The sequence below is a fragment of the Rhinolophus ferrumequinum genome, chromosome 4, assembly GCF_004115265.2.
Source record: "Rhinolophus ferrumequinum isolate MPI-CBG mRhiFer1 chromosome 4, mRhiFer1_v1.p, whole genome shotgun sequence".
NCBI classification, from domain to species: Eukaryota; Metazoa; Chordata; class Mammalia; order Chiroptera; family Rhinolophidae; genus Rhinolophus; species Rhinolophus ferrumequinum.
The window spans coordinates 101,755,112-101,777,976 of NC_046287.1; the positions used below are offsets into that span (position 1 = coordinate 101,755,112).

At 41.1% G+C, this 22,865-nt stretch overlaps 2 long non-coding RNA genes across 2 annotated transcripts in view; both read right to left on the reverse strand.

Annotated features, from left to right (window-relative positions):
• Positions 1-96: 96 nt before the first annotated feature.
• Positions 97-7,873, reverse strand: LOC117021703 (uncharacterized). The gene is made up of 3 exons (XR_004422903.1): positions 7,758-7,873; positions 2,960-3,015; positions 97-286 (listed from the first exon to the last, which is right to left on the reverse strand). It is a non-coding gene; the product is annotated as an uncharacterized LOC117021703 (long non-coding RNA).
• Positions 7,874-16,633: 8,760 nt separating this feature from the next.
• Positions 16,634-22,865, reverse strand: part of LOC117021702 (uncharacterized) — a 97,040-nt gene continuing 90,808 nt past the window's right edge. The window contains exon 3 of the long non-coding RNA XR_004422901.1: positions 16,634-17,298. This is a non-coding gene — a long non-coding RNA (uncharacterized LOC117021702). The remainder of the gene's footprint in view (positions 17,299-22,865) is intronic.

The following is a 22,865-nucleotide window of genomic DNA, read 5'->3' on the forward strand; positions in this document are numbered from 1 at the left end:
GAGCGGCACGGGCCTGACTTTTCCACAAAGGTCTCCAACTCCTCGGACAAAACAGACACCCACAGGCCTCCCCCCCCCTTCCTACCCCAAACTCACCTCCAAAGCCGTTGAGATAAGAGGTCCCAGAATTTTTACAGACCTTCAAAAGTGACGGCGACAGGCTGAGGTCGCGTCCCCTGAAAACTGGGGTTCCTGCTAGTGCAGAGGGGCGGAGGCAGCCAAGATTCGGGCCCCTCAACAGCATACGCTTGCATTACACTAGGTCTCTGCAAAGGCAGGACTTTTCCTATAAGAAAGTGACATGATCCAGTCGGGTGGTTTTAAAATGACCCTTTTTCTGGGCTCATAAGCCGTAACGTCAGGCTTGCTGAGCAGCTGAAATCTTGACTCACTGCACAGGCATTCAGTTTCACCCTTTTTGTTGGTTTGATCGAGTTTCACAGCATGTCTAGAACTTTTTATTTAAATACAAAGCACTGTCTTAACTTCCTGGAAATCAAATAATTATTCCATGTAATTAAAGCACGGCTATTTCTTTTTGATATGGGGTACTCCGGCAGGAAATGTTTGTGAGGGCCTGCTAGAATTAGCAAATTCATTAGAGACCACATTTTTAACTGTTTGGCTATTTTATTTGACTTGGTGTGGATTACTGTTATAATCAAACGAATCCTTGTGATGCTATCTTCCCCTCCCATCACACCACTTAGTGCATCCATGTACCTGCTCTAGGATTACAGGAGCTGTAGGTATATGGTTACCTGGAGGATTAGATGCAGGCACGGAGTGTGTATGCCCAAATCCACAGGCTGTGCTTTCTCTAACTCACCAAGCTGCCTGGTGGTAACAGACATACTTATTATGTCTGTAAAGAAAATGTGTCAGTTCTGAAGACTACACACAAACATCAGTCCTTTATGGAACTATTATCTAGTCCTTCTTAGCCTAAGCAGACCACACCCCTATTCAGTTATAACAGACTTCCCCTTTTTCACTCTCTAATGCTATAGTTATACACGCCTAAAGCCACCAGCCAATTCCTGCAAATGTAACAGATCAAAGTTAAAATAGATCACTTTATTATGGTAATTTTATTTCTTCTATCCACTCTAAGCATCCATAACCTAATGTATTTAGTAAAATTTATTATTAAGCCCTTTGAGAATAGGGTAAGATAATCTTTCCTGACCCCTGATTTTAATGTTTATTCCTTTTTAAAAAACATATATGATTGGTCTCAAGGAGTCCAGTCTTGGTGAATGGACATTACAAGACACATACACATGAAAGAGAGTATAATATTAAAGAATATATCAACTAGTATAATGCACACTCAGTGCTTAAAAAGTAAACATCTAAAGTTAACTTTTAAATTGTCGTTTTCACACATATTTACTCTACTCCCTCTAATCAAATTTTGTGCTTTAAATCTAGACATTTACTTCAATTCTGTTTTATTATTGATACCTATATTACAGAATATTCATGAGAATGACTGACACTTTAAATGGCATCCATGACATCAAAATTTGACCATTATTCGAAGCTAGCACTATCAATATTTTCCAGAAGCAGTGTTGGACTTGGACTGGCCCAAGCACACACTTTTACCAATTGTCTGTAATAGCTTTCTCTTGCCAGGGTAAATTTATGGCCACAGAAGAACCTGGCAGCAATGGACACACACAGCTTTCTATTTCAAAAGGATGGTATAGTGAGTAATAATAGGCACTGGATTTAAATAGACCTGAGTTCAAATACCACTTCTGCTACTTACTAGCTCATCTTAGGCAAGTTTTTTGTTTTTGTTTCTTTAACTTCTACATGCTTCACTTCTCCCAGCTATAAAGGAGGTGATCACAAGGTTGTTGTAAAAATTAAACTTTCTTTCCAAAGGTTTAAAATTGTTATGCAGTTCTCTTCAAACCCATGACTTAGAAAAGCTCAAAAGCCGTTAACCTTGAGTTTTTCTTATTTTAATTTTATATGAGGGCAGTGGTTGCAAAACTAAACTTTTTTTTTCAATCCTGGCCTCAAACAGCACTAATCTTCATTCAGTCTAGTGATGGTGCCTTCATTTATTCCCGAGTGTAACAGAGACCATGTCAGAGAGAAGAATATAAAAACCTCCACTTAAAGGCACAACATTTCTCATATTTGTTTTTCCATGATAAAGGCAGGGAGGGACATAAAAAGGAAAGAAACTTTGAAATAAACCCTACAATTTCTAGCTCTAATCCTGCAAACTTCATGTTCATTTATTTGTAATATTAGACTCTTTCCTTCTTCGAAATGAATCATCAGCCACAAATTTGGCATACATTTTACTTTTGAGTTATTGGGCGTTTTATCCCAAATTACAAAGTTATCTAATTCAAAAAGCCTGCACACTGTCTTCCATGCCCGATTTAGCCAAATGAATGACAGATCTTCATTTTATGTGCCTCCTGAAGCCCACCTTAATCCTCTCGGGTAGGTGAGGTGCCACTTTTCTGCACTCTTATAATATTCTGTATGTTAAGTACTGGGCGCACGATTGTAATTATCCCACTATGTGTCTGCCTGTCCCACCTTGGGTGCCCCTTAAAGTCAGGGACCCCACCTTGTCTTTGTATCCCAGGCACCTACCGTGTTTCCCCGAAAAGAAGACCTAGCCAGACCATAAGCTATAATGCGTCTTTTGGAGCAAAAATTAATGTAAGACCCAGTCTTATTTTACTATAAGATTGGGTCTTTAATATAATATAATATAATGTAATGTAATGTAATATTATATAATACAATATAATACCGGGTCTTATATTAATGTTTGCTCCCAAAGACGCATTAGAGCTGATTATCGGGCTAGGTCTTATTTTCGGGGAAACAGGGTAACAGGTGCCTGGCATATGCCTGGCATACAGCAAGTACTAAGTAAAGTCTGTTGAATAAATCGATTAATAGCTGAAAGAGTACTTACTGCAAATTATTGTTTTAATCTTCCTCTTCCAACTTTGGAGATAAGCATTTGGGTCTCTAAATCAGAAGGCAAAATAGAATAATAAGTAACAAGTGTCAGGATACTAAAATTGAGACTAGATGCCAATTGCACCTCATTCTTATAACTTAAAAAGAGGAAGACAGAGTTGGGGCAGGGGGCTGCAGGATATTTCAAATATAGACAAACACAAAAATTTTTAATATTTACCAGTTCCCAACTAGGCCAAGGTTATTCCTTTTTGGATACTGTGAACAATAGCAGGCAAAGTAAGAATTTGTCACAGAAACTACAAGAATGTCTGCCCCAAAGTTGCTTTCCAACAGGCCTTTGAAACTTAACTCGAATGTAAAAAAATACAAAATGCAGACAGGGGCTGTAAGTCTTTGGCTGAGGATATTGTTTCCTCCCAATGCAATGAATCCTAAAGTCAAGCTATGGGAATTCTCTTGTCTCTCCTTCTCGAAAAAGGCCAATTTCTGAAAAGGGGTAGAAACAGTAAACCAAAATGTCTGATGAGGTCAGCCATGCTAAGGATCATGCACACTCCAAGCTCTCCCCCCCCCCCCCCCTGTTTTAAGGGTGCTGAAAATAGAGAGAGGAATTCGGGACAAGAAAAGAGCAAAGGTTTGTTAACTCTGGGCTGCAAGGTAGGACACTGAATTCTAACCCCCACCCCCATCCCCATCCAGCATGCCTGCACCCTCTGGTAGCCACTAAGGTCTGTGCTCAGTTTCCCCAACTCTCAGTTAAGGCTGTGATACCTTAGCTCACATGCAAAGATGTTTCAGAACCAAAAGGACAGGCACCAGAGGCAGAGGGCAGGAGGAGAACCTTGTCCTGAGCTGCTTAAGTGCATCTGCCTGAGCCTGAGTTTTCTGTCCTAATGTGACTTGCAGGTGGGGAAGTCAGAGACTTCAGCTGTGAGCAGCATGGATGGCTGAGGCAGAGAAAATGGTCCTGAAGCTACTTTATGCCAATATCTTCAGAATTGGAATATCTCAGTGGTGAATCAGGAAGAAATATCATACCTTTTCTTAATAAGATGCCATTCTCTGGTTAGTCAAAGAATGATACACACAAAAAGGGAAAAACTCATTAGCAAAAGTTTTTATAAAAACGATGATCTAAACTCAGAAAAGGTCACTATTTCAGGTCTTGATCTCACGAACTACATCAATAGACCAAATTCAGCTGCCCCCTTAAAAGTGCCATAAATCTTAAAAATAAATGTCATAGTATCTACGAGATTGGCTGTAATAAAAAAAGATAGACAGCAGCAAGTGTGGGCGAGGATATGGAGGAATTGAAACCATCAGACACGGCTGGTGAAAATGTAAAATGGTGCAGCCACTTTGGAAGATACTCTGACAGTTCCTCCAAAGGTTATACATAGAGTTCCCATATGAATTATCCAGCAATTCCACTCCTGGGTGTGTACCCAAGAGACACAAAAATGTGTTCACATAAAAAATTTTACATGGATGTTCATAGCCGCATTATTTGTAGTAGTCAAAAAGTGCAAACAACCCGAATGAATGCCCATGAGCTGATAAGTGGATAAATAAAACGTGGCATATCTGTATGATTGAATATTATTTGACAATAGAGAGGATCCATACTATAACATGGATGAACCTTGAAAACATGCTAAGTGAAAGACACCAGCCACAAAAGACTACATAGTGTATGACTCCATCTATATAAAATATCCAGAAAAGGAAAATTTAGAAAGTAGAAAGTAGATCAGTGGTAGCCAGGAGCTGGGGGTTGGGGGGAAGAGGAGTGACTGCTAAAGGGTGTGGGACTTCTTTTAGGAGGACAAAAATGTTCTAAGATTATAGTAATGGGTGCACAACCCTGTGAAGATACCAAAAATCATTGAACTGTATGTATGTCCATTATATCTCAATAAAGCTGTTTTTAAAGAAAGGAATCAATGTTTTACGAGTGGTTTTGGTTAACTGAACAAACCAGAAAGAGATTACTTGCCAGTTCTGCCCAATTCTTTCCTGTGGCCCATGGCGTTTACCACTGCCTTCCTCTTCATTAGGTGGAAATTTCTATTACTGGACTTATATATTCTGTGCTTAAAGTGTATTTTTGTTACTAAATAATATTAAAAGAGCACTTTTCAGGGGTACCTGGGAGGTTTTTCTTGAGAGCCTGGAGTGACTCTCCTATCAGCCAAGCTGGGAAGGGTTAGGCTGGGCCGTACTCACCGGCAGGCCGCTGGCCTTATCTGACACACAAATGTTTTGTGTGGCCACCACCGTGTTTTTAAAAGTTGGATTTTTTCACATTTCAAAAAAGTCCAGCTATTCAGCTTTTGTTTGTTTGTTTGTTTGTTTTGAAAACTCAGAGCTCTGATACGCTTGGATCCACAGTTTGGCAGGGTAACGATCTTGTGAAGTGGATAGGGCTGCCTCCCGCACAGGGGGTCTGTGTTCCGTAGTGTGCCAGAGTCCCCACCTTTCCCTCTACACTCTACCTGACCTCTTCCCCACTCATGTCACCTGCCTGGCCGCTGTAGACATTTGAGCTTGCCAGTCCTGAGTTGGGGCCTTAGTATTTCCTGACTACGACCTGCGATCCTGAATTCTTTGTGGTCAGAGATTCCTTTCACAGGAAACATTATCATCACACAGCACACTGAGTCGGAAACTGAACGAAAGGGGTCCCTCGGGTGAGCGACAGAACCCTTTCTGGTGACGACCTGGGTAGCACGTTCTCTTGGCGAGGACCAGTGAGTCTGGCTGTGCTGGAGAGGGTGTCCAGACAAGAGAATGGAAAACAAGCTGGATTTATCACGTGTCTATCATGTGCTGAGCACTATGCACAGATTATGTCATTTAATTTTCACAGTGCTCCCCCAGGCCAGGATGCCGATCTCTCTTTTACAAATAATGCCAAGGAGCCTCAGAGACATCCCTTAGGTTGTCCAAGGTGACACAGCTAGTGAGAGAGCAATGATATTGACCCAGTTCTGACTCCGAAGCTGAAGTTTTCTCCACTAAGCCACATGACCTTCCAGTTATTAGTCTCACTGATAAAATAAAAACTGATCACATTTTCCCACCTAAGCTTACCTCATATCCTCACGGGAATTCTGACATAAGTTTACAGCTTTGGCTTTCAAGGTTGCGGAATAGGACCCATACATGTTGCATATATAAAATTTGAAGAAAAAAAAAGCTTCATGAAACGATACCTACCACTATTGTGATGGAGTCTGATTTTGTTTTTTCCTTAAAATTTTGAATTTACTTCCCAACCCACCAATGGGCCCTGCAGTTTGCAAAAACACTGCTTTGGAGCTATAGTAAATATCAGGTTCCCATCACGGGGGACAACAGCCCTCGCTGACAAGTGCAGGCGCTATAGGCTAATTGGATAGGACTGAAGAGAGGAGCAGGCCAGGAGACGGGCCCAGCACCCAGGACCAGCTCCCCAGAGCTCCCCAGCACCCCCAATAAGGCTGGTGCCAAGACTGCTGGACTCTCAAGCCCAGAGGAAGCCTGAACACAGGAAAGAACAGGGCCTTGCTCTGCCAGGGAGACCCAAGACAAAAAACGGGCATCCCAGGCCAGACCCCACCAGGAAATGCTAAGAAGGTGCTTGCAACCCCTGAGGCTAGGACAGAAATCCTAGCAGACCTGGGTGAGGTTCCCCACCTCAGATTTACCTCTAAGGAAAATCAGAGCCAGAAGTGCAGGAGTCCCTCTGCCAGCTGGGAGCTGGACTGGATGGGAAGATGGCCTCATCTCCTGTCATTTTGAACAAAAAGACAGTTCCAGGTCTTTTTGTTTAAAAAGCATTGAGTGCCCAAGATGGCTTGTGGAGCTGAATAGATGACTGTCAACCCATGCCTGTTGTTCACAAAGGTGTTAAAATACATTTTTTAAAATCAACAACAAAAAATTATATGCTTTTTCTGAAAGGTTGCTGTTGCACACAGACCCTGGTTCTAAGGTTTCCTTTCAACTTCCAAAGACAGAAATAAGGAGGTGGGAAGGAAATAGCATGACTTAGTGTATTTCGACATGAGTACTACCAGCAAGTAGATAGTCCCTTTCACAAATGGAACTCTGTTCTAGAAACATTCATAGCATTTGACCAGTGATTTGGCTCCTAGGAAATATTTAGAAAATAATCAGAAATAAGTAAAAAGCACAAAGGTTTGAATAAGAATATTAATTATAGCATTATCCAGAATATGGAAACAACCCGGGTGTCCAATGAAAAGAGCTTGGTTAACTAAAATTTGGTCCATCCTTATGGTGGATTACTATTATGCCATTATCAAATTGTTATGAATACTGAAAATATTAATATAGAAATATTCATAATCTCTTATCATGATAAAAATCTATTTTCAGAAGGACTCCCTGCTTTGAAAAAAGTGTGTACATGAATACAAAGAACACTGGAAGAATACACTAAAGTAATATTAATAGTGTTTATTTCTGGTGAAAGCTAACCCCTGTTTTCTCTTTATGCTCTTCAATATTTGCCCAGTTTTCTACAGTAAATTTATATTCTATAATTAGAAACAAAAAAACTCCAATTTTTTAAGAGAAGAAATGTGCTAATAAAAACTCAGATCATTTTTTAAAATTCAGACTTCGTTACTCTAGAGACTCTTCCCTACAAGGAAATATACAACATACATAAAAATCAGGCACATTTATCCCAGCCCCTAAAGTCCAGTCATCTCCAAGGTGACCACCCTGATAACATAAATCAGAATCAGGTAACTGTCTACTTGAAAAACTTTTACCTCTCATCTCTACTGATGTGTCTTCTTTAATGGCTCTTCCTTCTTTCCCCTGAACCGTCTTCTCTTTGCTTTCCTGCTCTCTTAGAGACCTCGGTGACCACACCCGGGGAGTTTTAACCTCCATCTATGTACAGGACCCTAAGCTTCCCCTTCAGTCTGGACTCTATCCTGGGCCCCACCTCTTACCAGTTTCGAAGCCTCGCTGGTTTGCTCTCTAAACCACACCTCTCTCTGACTGGTTTCCTTCCGTGCTGACTTCCCACCCTGGCTCCAGTTCTGGGGTCTGTGATTCCCCTTCTTCCTCTTCCCTCACATCAAATTCTGTAACATCTATGTCACACTACTTTTGAATCATTTCCTTTCATTGATTATTTTTTTTCATTTTTATTGCCCCCAACTCTAGTTCTCATATTTATTATTTTGTGGTTTAGAATGGAGACTTTGGAACCAGACAACCCCTAGGTTAAAATCCTGGCCCTGGCACTAACTAGCTGTGTCACCTTGGGCAAAGTGAATGAACCTCTCTGAGCCTTAACTGCTTCTGTTACATGGATAATACCCATTTCAAAGGGGAGCTGTGAGTTTAAATTGCTCATGAAAGAGCTGAGCCTAGTATGCAAATTGCTTAGAACACTAAATGATCAACAGATGTTGGCTGTTTATTTTAGATTACTTTAAAAATTGGTATTATTCATGTTTTCCTAATGCATAAAACTCCACTGCTTAAAACCTTTCCATTTTACTAACAATTGTCACCCCAATAACCTTTAATTAAAAATAAAAATAAAAAATAAAATAAAATTTTTCCATTTAGTTACAATATTTGTTCCAAATTAACTACAAAATCCTCACCTGGCCTTCAGGGCCCTCCCTAATAAGGCAAAACTTCTCTCTTGCTTTCCCTCCCCACTGTTCTCCTAATTTCCAATCAAACTGGACTTTGTACTGTCCTATCTTCTAGCTCCTGGTCACACTGTTTCTTTCGCTTGTAGTGGCCTTCCCCCACCTCTGCTGCTAAAATCCAACCTGTCCTTTATAAACTTCCCAGCCTTTATTAATTCTGAATTTGATGAGCTTTCTTTTATTTTGAACTCTGTCGATATTGGTTGTACCTTTCTAATGGCTTGTATAGTGTTATAAATGTAACAACAACATATTATTATATATTTTATACCTATCTAAATATATTACGTATGTTGTCCTACACATCTTTGTATCTCCAGCACTTGCTCATCATAGGTCCTTAATAAATGTTAACTGAATGTAAAGGTCATGTTTGATTTTCTGTGCACACCTATCACATTGTTGATACTCAATTTTAATAAACTATGTCCAAAATTCGCTTCCCTTCACAGATTCAATTACATTCTCGTTTCCCTTCACAGATTCAATTACATTCTCGTATGCTGACTTGAGGGGCAAAATATATTCCCACGTTATCATTTTTGTTGGTCAAAATCAATTGATACGGGCAACTTCATGTGGTTCAACTCTGTTTAGGGTGGTCCCTAGCCTGATGATTTTGGGCAATGTTTTTATGAACTGCTGTTTTAACAGATTTTCTTTTTCACTTTTTACTGTGCGAGGTGTTCATCAGCTTGCAAACATTTTTATATTTTAATTCATGTATATTATCAAAAGCCTTTAAAGTCAAAACAATAACACCAGGTTTCTGAATAGCTGCATTTGTATGGCAACAAAGATACTTTTTGAGGTTAACATACATTTTTTTTCTACATATTACCAAATATCACGAAAGTTCATAATTCCCCACCCTAGATGTTACTGTCCTTGCGTAGAAATTTACTTTGACACAAAAATGTGTGCTCATTGAATTCAATCTACATTCTAGATTTGGATGGAATCAGTTTGGATTTGCATGAAAGGACTCCAGATTTAAGGGGCAGGCGCCCTGTGGGGGCCACGGATTCCCCTGGTTAAGCTGGGAGTGCGGGACCAGGGGAAGTAGAGCAGGCTGACCCCAAGGCCCCGGGAAGCACCTATTCCTGTCGTTTGGTTTCGCCCACCCATTGCTGTGCTTCCTAGCACTGTCACAGTCTCCCTCTCTTCCTTTGCTCCCTCCCACCTCCCCCACCCCGGTCTCTCAACAGTGGTGCCTGCTCCATAAACATAGCGCTTAAAGCACCTCGTCCCTGGGATTTATAGTTGCCAAGTGGCTGTGGGGAACAAGCTGTTCTCACGCCCAGGCATCAAAAGGCACTTATTTCAACACTTGAGGGAAAAAGAGTAACTGAGGAAATTAATAATCTCACCCCAACCCAAAGGATGGATTTTTGTGAGGCTATCTCTATGGTTTCCTGCCTATTCTTTAAAGAGGTGTAATATTAGTCTCTCGACTCTTTTTTCTCTTGTGTTTTCTTAACTTACCTAAAGAAATGAAAACTTTTTGCAGCTAGAAACTATATCCTGACCTAAGTATTATAAGGTGGCGAGTTGTCTTCCAAAGCCATGTGTTTATGAATGGCAAAGAACATTCTTACGTGGCTGTAAATTCTTCAGTGGCTAAAACTGAACTTTGTATCTTTTTCAATGGGAGTTTTTGATGGAGCAAAATAATATAAATGAGATTAGAAGAGGAAATGCTAGAGCAACAACGGAAGGAAGGAAAGAATGCCAAGAAGAAGAGGGAAGGCTGAAGAACTAGAAGCCAGGGCCAAAGGGTGTTACACTCAAAAATGTTCCCTGAGTTTGTCCAACATCTGAGAAAGGTGCCTGAGGGAGTTTGCGGGCCTCAAACAGAGGGTTAGATGTTATCTACATCCAGAAAGACTTACAAGAAAGAATTGAAATGCTTATCTCTCAAAGCTGTGAGATTTGGAGAAGACTCAAGACAGAAAACCTGCATTTTCCAAAGAGAGATGCCAATCACACCAAAGCTTAGAACTACAAGATTCAAGGACAGACTGGTGGGGCAGAGTCAGTCTGTGACGGCAGGGGGGCTTCTGTCTTCCTCCTTAGATCGGTATTCCAGTTCAGTTCAAGTATTCTGGGTCTGCAATGCGCTACCGTAGACATACAATACTGTCACCAGCGACAGGTTAACATTTCACTTGTGGGTGAGAAAGAACTGATGTGGGACACTTGGAGGAGCTCTTTCAAGCAAAACTTTCACTTACTTAGAAAAGTCCTAAATTTAATTCGGATCCTTCCACTTCCTCCCTTCTCTCCCTTCCTCTCTTCTGTCCCTTCCTCTCTTCTCTTTATTTCTCTTCATTGTCTAAGGAATTAAAAACAAACCCCAGTTACCAGCACGATAATAAAGGGAAGGGCAGCACGGAGCTTCCTTCACCAGAGTGAGAAGGCAGCGCTGTCCGCGGAAGGAGGGTGGGCGGGCGAGCAGAAGCTACCATTTATTGGGCATTTACCACCTGCTAGGCTTCGTAAATGCTTCACCTCAAACAGGCCTCAAGACAAGCCCTTGGAGTGGGTGCTACTTTCCTATTTTACAGAAGAGGAAATTAAGGTCGCCTAGGTTTATGCAGTTAGTCTCTGGCCCCAGTGCCCTTGCGTGACACCCTGCATGGATGTCTCCTTATAGTCTCGGCTTTGGCACTACAACCCGACAATTACAAAAACATGCGTTCCACAGGGAGCAAAGTGACAGCTGTAGCAAAAATGGTGCAGCACTGCCACCTTCTAGGGTCCATATGGGGAGTGACAAAACTGACGTTCTTTACCAAGTATTGAGGTGAAGTCCCAACGGAACGGATGAATGGAACCAATGACAGGTCAGGGAACCCAGCCAAGGGGCAGCGTCCCAGCACTCTTTACCCACAGGTAAGTGGGCCGAATAGGCACGGAAAACCCACTTCATTCTTAGAACAGTCCCTCAGCATCCTGGGCCCGGCAGGACTGGGACGCTTGGCACTGCTTTATGGTGGCCGTGACACTCAGGACTTCATTCACCTTTGCACTCACTCATCGTTGAAGCCTTCTTGGCCTTCTCCTGAGCTGGCTGCTCCCGGAAACCTGAGAGTCCTCCCTTTCCCTGACTGCCTACCATCAACAAATCATTAAGTCCTGTGGACTCTCCCTCTTTATGTTTCTGATCTACTCACTTCTCTCCATTTCAAAGGCCACCGTCTTAGTTGAAGCCACTGCTTCCTGATTGATCTACTCTGACAGTGTCTAACTACCTAATGTCCCCAGGCCTTAGCCTTAGAAAACACCAGGTGGTTTTTCTCAAGTAAATATGACACTATGATCATGATATCTCCTACTGTAAAAATTGCCGTCTGACTTCCCACTGCCTTCACGAGAATGTTCAAACTCCTCAGCAGAGCAGCCCAGGCCATTCACGGTCAGTGTTTGCTTCTCTCTGCAGCCCCATGCTCCCAGCTCTCACCATCTTCAACCACCGGGAGGTCCTGAAATGTGTTTCCTCAGGTGCCTGCCATTCCCTCAGTCGGGATAATGCTCCACCTGTCCAACTGCTGCTTGCCTTTCAGTTTGGACATAACCGCTCCGAGAAGTCTCTGCTGACCACCGCACTCGGAGCCAACCCTGGCGGGGGGAGCTCCGTACTCCGCAGCATCCTGGGCCGCTCCTCTCACCCAGGCCGGCAACTACCCGCATGTCTGTAGCCTTCTAGCCTCAAGGGCAGGACGTGCTTTAGTCACCATTTTCCTCAGTATGTGACTTCCTGCCTAGCCTATAGGAGCCACTCAGTTCATGAGCAAATGCTTGAAAATGATAAAGTGTAGAAAGTAATGAAGAGACGTGAGTCTAATCATGGCTTTGCCACCGACTACTATATAACCTGCTACTAAAAGTCACGGGAAAACAAAACGCTGTTTTCCCATCCTTCACTTAGGAGCCTCACCTTATCCTTCACTCTCCACCCCCAACCAACTGGCACTCTCTCCCAGGGGTCAGGGTGAGCAGGAGAGATTATTGTTTCGTTTTGTTTTCAGCATTAAAACAATGACATGGAAGTGGAAATAACAGTGTCATCTTCAGTTCTCCTAGATGACTCTCCTTCCAGGTGAGGGAGAGCCAAAAGAGCTCTCCAAGTTCTGTGAATGTGCCAAAAGTGGGAGACTGGTATTCACGTGGCCAAGATAAAAGGACTGGGGAGAAAAGACATCAGATGTACTTGGAAGATGATGGACTTGGAACTCCTGTTTGTAACACAGGCAGGCATCTTGGGAGACACGTGGGCAGCCCGCCAAAGGCACCGACTCCGTGTACTGAGCCGGTACAAAGCCACCACACCGTGGGACGTTGTGAGGAAGCCAGCAGGGAATACCACAGTCCCGCACTGGGTACAGACTACTTTGTTCAGAGCTGGGCTCCATGTGGAGATCGTAATAAACGTAATTAAGAGCACTTTGAAACTTCCTAAATAAAAGTAGATTTATAAAGAGAAAAGAAGACAGGAGATCTGCAAGCAGTAAAGCTGAAGAAAAAGGGGGATGTGACAAAGTTAACTCAGTCACGTAAAGCACGGAGAGGATGAACCCTACAAGACTAGACATAGCAGCATTCTTTAAAGTGTGACCAAAGTAATTTAGGGACAGTTGTGAGGAAAAGACTACCTTACAATAGCATTTTAATTACTATTTTCTGGTTACTACACTATTAAGGAGTAGTCTAAAGATGCTTCATGGGATCTTAGAACAGTTATAAACAAATCCATTCCCCTGACCCCGCAATGTTTTAGGTGGAGGAACTAGGCCCATAAGTGCCTTGCCCAGGGTCATACACTTCCTGTGGCCCAGGAGTCCTGACTCCTAGCCTAATGCTCTTTCCTTTAGATTATTTAGTATAAAAACGCTGCGACAGATGATGGAGGCCCAAAATCGAGAACCTGGAAACAAGGCCAGATAAACAGTGTGTTGCTCAGGAAAGCGGGAATGTTATGTGGAGTAGCCCTAAAAGCTTGAGGCCAGCATGGTAAAGAGCAACAATGTGGTCTCACAACTTTGCCCTTATTCCCACTATCGGAGGCAGGAGACTGGCCTGGATGATCTGCTGGTCTAAACCGGTTTGAGCTTCCCACTCAGAGCAGCTATCGCCTGGATTCGAACGGTCCATACCGTCTACAGGGCGGCATACAGGCTGGTTTACTTCGCCGCATTCCCTTCAAGGTTGGATGTCCAAGCCTGTGGCAGCCACCCACAGCATGCTGAGGTCAATGGAATTCTCCAACACTTGCAGGGTGGGGAGGGGAGACAGCTGCCAATGGAGTGGTGTGGAGGACGGGAGCGCCGTGCATCCCAGAAAATTCTGCTGCTGCCTTTGCTGGGAGTCTGGGTGTCGGAATGCTTAGTACCTAGGAAGACTGGGACTGGGAAATATCTTAAGTATTCTAGTCCTCTCCTCTTGGCACTGCAGAAGCAAGAGAAAGTAAAGCAGGGGAACCTGTTGGACAAGACGGTGGAGGCCTCTCTCTTGTTCTTGGAGGCCTCCTCCCACCCCACCCCCACCCCCCAAGAGGTCTGATAGCTCGCTCTTCCTTCCTAGCAGGGGAGGGTGAGGACCAGAGACCTGAGCAAACAGGATGTCTACTTGCCAAGATCTCTAGGGAAGTGCTGGGAAACGCTGTGAGAGAGAGCAGTCTTGCACTTGGCGTCCTGGGCGGGGGACGGGCTGACGTCTATGAATGCCTGAACAACATAATCGTGGGAAGAGGAAGCTGTTCCGACAGATACGTTCTGCTGCAGAGGTGTGCAGCTGAAGGATCAGATTCCAAAGCGTGGCCCCAGGATGGAACAAGAGCCCCATGCCACCTTTTCCTTCCTGCTTGGGCCATTTTAATGACCTGGTGGTTCTAATGGGAGGAAAAAGGACACAGTGACTGTGACAGTGGGAGACCAGAGGCTGCAGCTGTCGGGCCCAGATAAATGCAGGTGAGTGAGAGGCACGTGGGCGCCTGTTGCTGGGAGAGATCTTGGTGTCCTTCCCTCCAACACCCTGCAGAATGAGGAAGTGGCTGCTTGCAGCCACCCACAACCTCTGTGCACCGAGACCCTGGCCTCTGCAGAGGCCAGCGCCCTTCGCTGGCTGGGCCCAAGGCCCACACCCACCCAGGACTGCACTCAGCACTGTCTTGGGTCTTCATTCACAAAGAAAGGGAATGAAATGTTTAGCAAAGAGCAGACCGCAGGGGATGGCTCTGTGGGACACATTTCTTCAGGTGGTGATGGAATGAGACACTGTCCTCCATTTTCCTCAGGAAGGGGCCAGGACTCAGGTGTATTTGTGCAGAAATTCGCAGAAACAATAAGCACCTGAATTGAATACTGACTTGGTGATTTCTACCAACCTTTATATAAAGTTTATGTAACTCGGTATCTAAGACACACGGTACTTATCTTTTCATTGTAAGAAAGAAGCTAAATGACTCCCCACGCCCTTACTATTCTTCCCCTTCTTCTCTCAAAAAGCTGCCATATTGATTTTATTTTATGATCTAAAAAAAGGTTGCACCACATTTGGTATTTTACAAAGGGGAAATGGAAAAAATTATTAAAAGGTGAAGAAAAACAGTACTTCTTGCTTAGAAAATAAGATGTATGGACCCTTAAGAATCGGAAAAGACCAGCTACTAGGCAGGGAGGACATCGTTGCCAAATTTAGAACCCACTTGAAAATCACGGGTTCTAACTTTAGAACTGAACTAAAAAACTTGAGCTCACATTGCATTTGGCACTGGTTAAAAAAATTCTAAGATACTAATTACAGAAAAAAAATGGTTCTCTTAGTAGTTCTAGAAGCTGGAAATTGTTTACAGACAAATTCTTTATTGGCTCAATGGATGGACGGGCCTGCAGTTAGAAAAGGAACATTTTTTTCTAATTAAATTTTTCTGACAAAATAATGATTTAAAATTGAGGGGGAAAACATTTTGCCAAAGTCTTTAGAGAGTTACAGAGTTGTGTAACCTTTGAACTCGACCAAATATACCAGGTTGTCATACAAACTTTATGTTTACATACTAAATGGTGTCCAAAATAGAAAGATATCCTATTACAGGTAAACTTTAAATAATAAAAATACAGTAAGTTTGGAAACCATCACTCTAAAGAAAACAAAACAAAAAACACTTACCAGTATTATTTTTGTTTTCTAATTTAGATGCTGAGATAGTTATTGCAAAATCATTAAGAAATGGATCAGAATTGCTACTCTGGAGATAACTGTAAAAAGTTTCAGACCCAAGAGATCCAAAATAGTCAATCAAGAAATAGCAGTGAATGGACGGTTTTCAAAATGCATCCAGGAGCTTAAATTGATTCTAGGCATCTAACAACTTCCACAGTTACAGAAAACTTCAAGATACCCTATATCTACATACGTAACACACACACACACACACACACACACACACACACACACACACGGGTATAGATATACAAATAATAGCCCAAGAAGAGGACCTGAATTCGAAAAGGTAAACATCAACACTCAGTGCAAATAATATTAAAAAGTGAAGGAAAACAGTACATCTTGCTTAGAAAATAAGGTGTATGAACCCTTAAGAATGGGAAAACACCAGCTACGGTGGCAGGGAGAAGACAGCAAGCATTCAAAAACACAATGTTGGGGAAAAAATTTGTTTCTCCTTTTTGTTTGCAGCTGTGGAGTCTAAATACATTTTTGAGTGACTTTAGGGAGCGGGCTTAGCGACTGGTGGGTTTGACACTCTTCTTTCAGAAAGGTCATTAACTCAACACTTTAAAACCCTATAGCTTTAATTTCCAGGCACTTCCAAAAACTCTTGTTGAAGGACATAAAATTAATTCCTGAGTTGACTGACTTGATTTTTCAAGAAGATGCAGTTTGTACCCGTGGGAAAAGGGTCAAAATTTAAAGTTGTAAAAGCAAAAAATACTGCATATGTAAGTGGGAAAGGATTTGTCTAGCAAATATTTTTTAATTTACTTGTTATTAAATAAGCACAGTTAAGCTGTCATTATGTATTTCTCCTTAGAAATACGTATACCATATTTCTAAGTATAGTTTTAAGATGTGTGCTGAAATCAGAATATAAACTTCTATTCCGTGGCCATTAGGTCACACACTTTAGCATACATGTCCTTCAATATATTTTGCTATCCTTTTAAATGATCCACTAAAATTGAATTTCATATTTAGTCTCTTCTACTAGTATCTCTTCAGAAGTGCATTCATATTTATGTAAAATTCTTATTTATAACAATCTTTTGGACTGGTTTCCTTCTTTCCTCAGGTCATTATCCCTAGATAAAGGAAACTAAGAGAGAGAACCTTTACGGAACCTCTGTGACATGGGATGAGCATTCTTCTCAGATGACGGTTGAATCCATTTTCTGTAAAGCATTTGCTTTTCTTAGGCTCTAGAAAGAAAGGCTCCCACATCTACGCGAACATCAGGGGAACCCAGCCAGTGACCCTGGTGCCTTGCAAGATGACTTTATGTGGCATGAATAGAAATAAGAAAGAGCTGGGTAGTTTGCTGACGTCCAGATTACTGATTGTCTTTGCAGAGAAGTTTTTGGATCCTCGACTGTCTTCCAGGCACTTTCATTTCTTTACCCTGTAAATTATTCCACAGAAATAATACATGAATAAGTTTTGTGTTGCAAACAATTAGGTCCCCCAAATACTTTGCGCCATTGTGCATTTGACCAAGTCTAAACCCAAGTTTTCCTATTTCCCATTCCATTATAATCATAGGTCTTGGCTGTAATTCTTGCCTATAAGAAATATGTATTTGAATCAAGAATTTAAGAATTGACAAGCAAGCTTGATGGTAGGAGGTAGGCCTTCGTGAAGAGAGATGCTTTTCTCCATTGGCTGAGCAAAAGATACATTACCAATATTGAGCAAAAAAGTAGCTCTAATTTCTTATATCAAATATCTCATTAGATACCTCCATCTGGAACAGAATAGAGACACCAAAAATAGACCCACTTATACATGGTCAACTGATTTTCAACAAGGGTGGTAAGACAATTCAACGGAGGAAAGGAAAATCTTTTCAACAAATTCTGCTGGAATAATTACATCACCATATGGGGGAAAAATTGAACATTGACCTTTACTTCACACTATCTACAAAAATTAAGTAAAAATGCATGATAGACCTACATGCGAAACCTAAAACTGGAACACCCCTAAACAGGGGAGAAGATCTATTCAGTATTGAAGGAGGCCTAAACATCTTAAACAGGACATAAAAACAAACTTTCATAAAAGAGGAAACTGATAAACTGAACTTTATCAAAATTTTAAAATTTGCTCTTAGATACTATTGAGAAAATGAAAAGATAAGGCATAGAATGGGAAAATATTTGCAATACATAAATCTGATAAAGACTGATATCCAGCATATATGAAGAACTATTACAGCTCAGTAAGAAGATAACATATGCAATTTTTTTAATGGGCAAAGATTTGAACAGACACTTTATGAAAGAAGTTACATGAGTGGCTGATACACACATGAAAAGATGTCCAACATAATTAGTCATCAGGAAAATATAAATTGAAACCACAAGATACCACTACACACCAATTAGAATGGCTAAAGTTTAAAAGTTGACAACGCCAAGTGTTGCCAAAGGTGTGTGGCAACTGCTGGTGAAAATGAAAAACAGTACAACCACTTTGGAAAACTAAGAGTTTCTTAAGAGTTAAACACACACCTACCTACAATTGAACCTAGTCACTTTACTCCTGGGTATTTACCCAAGAAAAATAAAAATAGATGTCCACACAAAGACTTCACTAGAATGTTCATAGTAGCTTTATTTCTAACAGTGGAAAACTAGAAATAAACCAAGTGCCAAGAAAAAAATGAACTTTATGGTTGTAGTATAGCCATGCAGTGGAATATCAGTTAGTAATAAAAGGGAATAAACTAAAAATACATACAACATGGATGGTTCTCAAAATCGTTATGCTAAATGATATGTCAGACATACAAAAATGCATATTATAGAATCCCACTGATATAAAACTCTAGAAAAGGCGGTCTAATCTATAAGTGGCAGACAACAGATCAGTTGTTGTCTGGGGCAGGAATGGAAGAGGGTAAAGGGAATGAGAAAATTTTTGGATGATGGAAATATTTAGTATCTTGGTTGTGATGGGTTCGTGGGTACATGCATCTATCAAAACTCTTTGAATTGTATGTTTTTAATAGGTGCAATTTATTGCACATAACTCAAAAAAGTTGTTATTTAAAAAGTCGACAGTTGGGTCATCTCTAAATTTGAATGCCCACTGCTACTGCCCCAGCTTGGGAAGGTCTCACCATTTCTTGTCTGGTTTAGTCAATGGTCTTTTAACTGGCTGTCCTTGACTACTTCTCTCACGTATCTTCTAACCTGCTGTCAGCATCATTTTTCTAAACCAGCAATCCTGTCCCTTCACTGCTCAAAGACCTTTGTGTATAATTTCAAACTAAAATGGGATCATATATCTAATGCTGTTCTGCAGTTTATTTTCTTCCCATTCCACTTTTGAACAACTCTGATTAGTAGAAATTGCTTTTTGTTTTTAATCCAATATGTATCTCCTTTTCACTTCCTGAATTGCTCTGCCCTTTACAACAACATTGAATAATACTAATTGTCTCTTCCACGTGGCAGACAACCCTTCAAATCTGAAGACAGTCTCCAGGTATTCTTTTTCCAGGACTTTAGTTATTCCTCAGATAACCTGATGGCCCTACCTACTCTGTGATCGAAATGTAAGTCCGTCAGTGTTTCTCTCAAAACAGGCGTAGGACAGAACCCAGTCCTCTAGAAGGAAGGTCGGATTACCATCTCCTTTCTTTCTTTTCTTTTCTTTTTTTTTTTTTTTTTTGGCCATACTAGGTTTCAAATCATATTTTGAGATTTTTATAGCAACATTAAAATATAATACAATGAAAAAGCAATAGGTAGCACTCAAAGCAACCCAGGGAAGATATCCCGTGTGTTACTTCAGATGATCAAGACAAATAGGTTATCAACTCACTATCATTTAAGTGGATAAGTTTTTAAGATTCTACCATTTCTTTTCTTCTGCTGCTTTGCTACTGTGATGCAGCCTCATGTGCCATTGAAATTTTTAACTCCAAAGCTGGTGGATATGAACTTGCAGTAAATAAAAAAATTTACGTTTTTAGTTTTTTATTTTCAAATACATTTTTATGACACCATTGGGCACTTGAAGAAGGGGTGGCCAAAGGTAGGAAGAGGGTCAGAGTAGAAGATAGGAGAGAATTTTTCCCGTAGCAATTCTACGTATTCATTAAATGTTTACAGCTCCTGATGATACATGCAGGTCATTTCCATGCCCACTTCTCCTGTCAGGCCTCCTATCAGTTGCTTACCAAACACCAGTCCCTAATAAGTAATTGCCTTTTCAACAATCTGCCTCGATCCACAATCTGACGTGCAGGCCTCCTCCTCGTACCACCAGTTCGATCCCTGATAGCTACTGAGCACTGGTGGCAAGTAGGAAATACTGGCGATTGCCATAAAACACACATAGCCAGGAAAAGCACTTATGTAAAAGTAGCTGGCAGTTCAGACTGAGCATCGAATGAAAATCTTACCAAAAAATGTGCAGGGTGATGGACCAAGAAACCAGTCCCTTAGCTTGCCTTTGTCTCAGTATAATAGCTAAAAAGCTCAGCTATCAGGGAAGAAGATTCTTGATCTCTTAGACATGGTATCTTCGCTGTGAGGTTTTCAAAAGTAAAGTATAATATAGTCAATAGGTGAATTGAACGGTTTGATTTCCTAGGCAATTTCCTGGAAACTTTGAGTCATTTAAGAGAAAAGACGATTGACCAAGTTTTGGTACATTTTTCCTTTATGGTGAACTTCAGGCTGATGGTCATTTATTCCTCCACATAGACCCACCTTCCATCAGATCGATGACCCCACCCTCCTAACGCACGCACCACCAATATTCTCGGTATTCCCAGAGCCTCATGGAGCGTCTCTTCTACTCTTCTCATTCTTACCCTCGTACACAGGAAAACCATCCCCTCCCTGGCAGTCGGCCTCCTCTCCCTTCAATCCTAGATGGAGACCTTAAGGTCCGCAGTCATCTCTTCTCTTCCCAAAATTATCCCCTAGCTCTTTCCATCGGCTCTTTCCTCTCACTTCTCCTTTAAATATAACCAGGACCCTCCAATGTGAAGACATATTTGTTCGATACCACTGCACCCACCCATCTCTCTCTCTCTCTTCACTCACAGCTGCACACCTCAAATGATTAGTCAACATTGATTCATTTATTCCATCTTTGAATCCACTACTTACTCCATTTTCCTTAACCTACAAAAATATAACCTCCAAGGATTTTTAGTCGGACAAATTCAATGACCTTTTGGAGTTTATCTTCTCATATACTTTTCCTTATCCCATTGGGGTCCACTGGGAGTGGGAGAGCTGGAGAGGTGTCATAGCTGCTGGGGGCAGCAGAGAAGACTGTTGGGTTTGGTTTCCTCTGCAAGATTATCATCATTAACTCTGTCCCCTCAGGGTTTTTCTCCCCAGAGTCTAGTTATGGAGCAGGATACACTTCCAATAATTCTTGCCCCCAAAATCACAAATCTAGAAAAGTTTCTTAGTGTAGGAAATCAGCAAATTCTTTGCCCTGAAAATGGGGCCAGAAGTCACGCCGACCCCTTCTCTTTTCCCATTAATTATAAATGAATGATAGGTGTGTTTACGTCTGAAATGGGCCCGGTGACTGTGACTCCAGATTGGGTGGCTCATCAACAAGTCAACCTTCAGTTTTCAGGAACTGCAAGTCTCACCCGTCCTTAATCCTTAATTCAGTGCTTTTCCGTTTCTCTTTTTTTCTTGTTTCAAACTGAGTTTCTTTCTGTGTTGCTGTCTTTCAAGCAGCTCGTGGTCTGTCCCAACACATTCTCCAAACCACACTTTAAAACCACAATTCCCTTAACTTGTTCTCATAGAAGAAGCATAAAGTATAAGAAATAACTCTTTATTAATTGTAGACTCCCTCTTAAAAACCATAGTTGCTGGTCTTGAACTTCTTAGAATCTCAAGACCAAAAAAGAATCTTGAGAAATCGATCCTTTCATTACATCACCTTTAAATAGTTATGTAATGACTACTTTATTGGAAGAATTCAGAAAGCTGCTGAATTCACTTAAACAGAATTAAACTCTGCCCCAAGCCCCTGGGGTTTGCTTAATATGAATCTGAAGTCCATCTGCCAATCATTCTAGAGTCACCTGAGTACCTCTTACCTGAGCAGTGAGTATGATATTCTTGTAAAGGATTTTGATAGCTTGAAGAGCCATTTTGATAGCTTGAAGGTTAAAAGTGAAAGCTGCCATAAGACAAAAGCTAGAAGCCTTGGTCGAATAACATGTTTTTAAGTTAAATATGCATGTAAACTATGGATGTGAACATATCTACAGATATCTTCAAGGGTTTTAACGATTTAGAACAAGAGTTATTAAATGAGGTTTGGGACCATCTTCAAATGTGTACATTTTTCTAGGGCAAAGGTTCATCACTCTCATGAGATCCTCAAGGGGTTTATGGCCAAAACATTTAAGAACCACTGTTTTAGAGGAAAGGTGAGATTAAAATCAAGATCTTATTATTTTATATATTCATAAATGCACTAAACAAAAATAGCAAGTAACTTCCATTTCAGCAAACAGTAAAATAAAAATATGTCCAATATCATAAATAATCATTAGCTGAGTCATAACCATGTTTAAACACATAGCCAATACTACTCCAGCATTTTAGGTACCTATCAACAAGTGTTTACATTAACATGCAGAAACCACACTTATTAGGGAGGGGACGTTCAGACAGATTTTAATGTAGATTGGAAATTACCAACAGACTTACGTCTGCTACTTTTTAAGAAAAACTTCAATAAGATAATTTAAAGGCAATACCAAGTATACATGAAACTACAATTTACCACAGTTGCTGTTACAGCATCTCATTGTCTTATATTAGATTTTAAAAAATAAAGCATTGTACATGCTTTATGACAGATTGAATAAAAGGTATACTGTGGAAACTCCTTTCATGGCCAAATTTAGCTGCCAAAAATCAACTTCAGAGCTTGAATTTTTTAAGCCAGGACCCATTCAGAGTGTTCCAA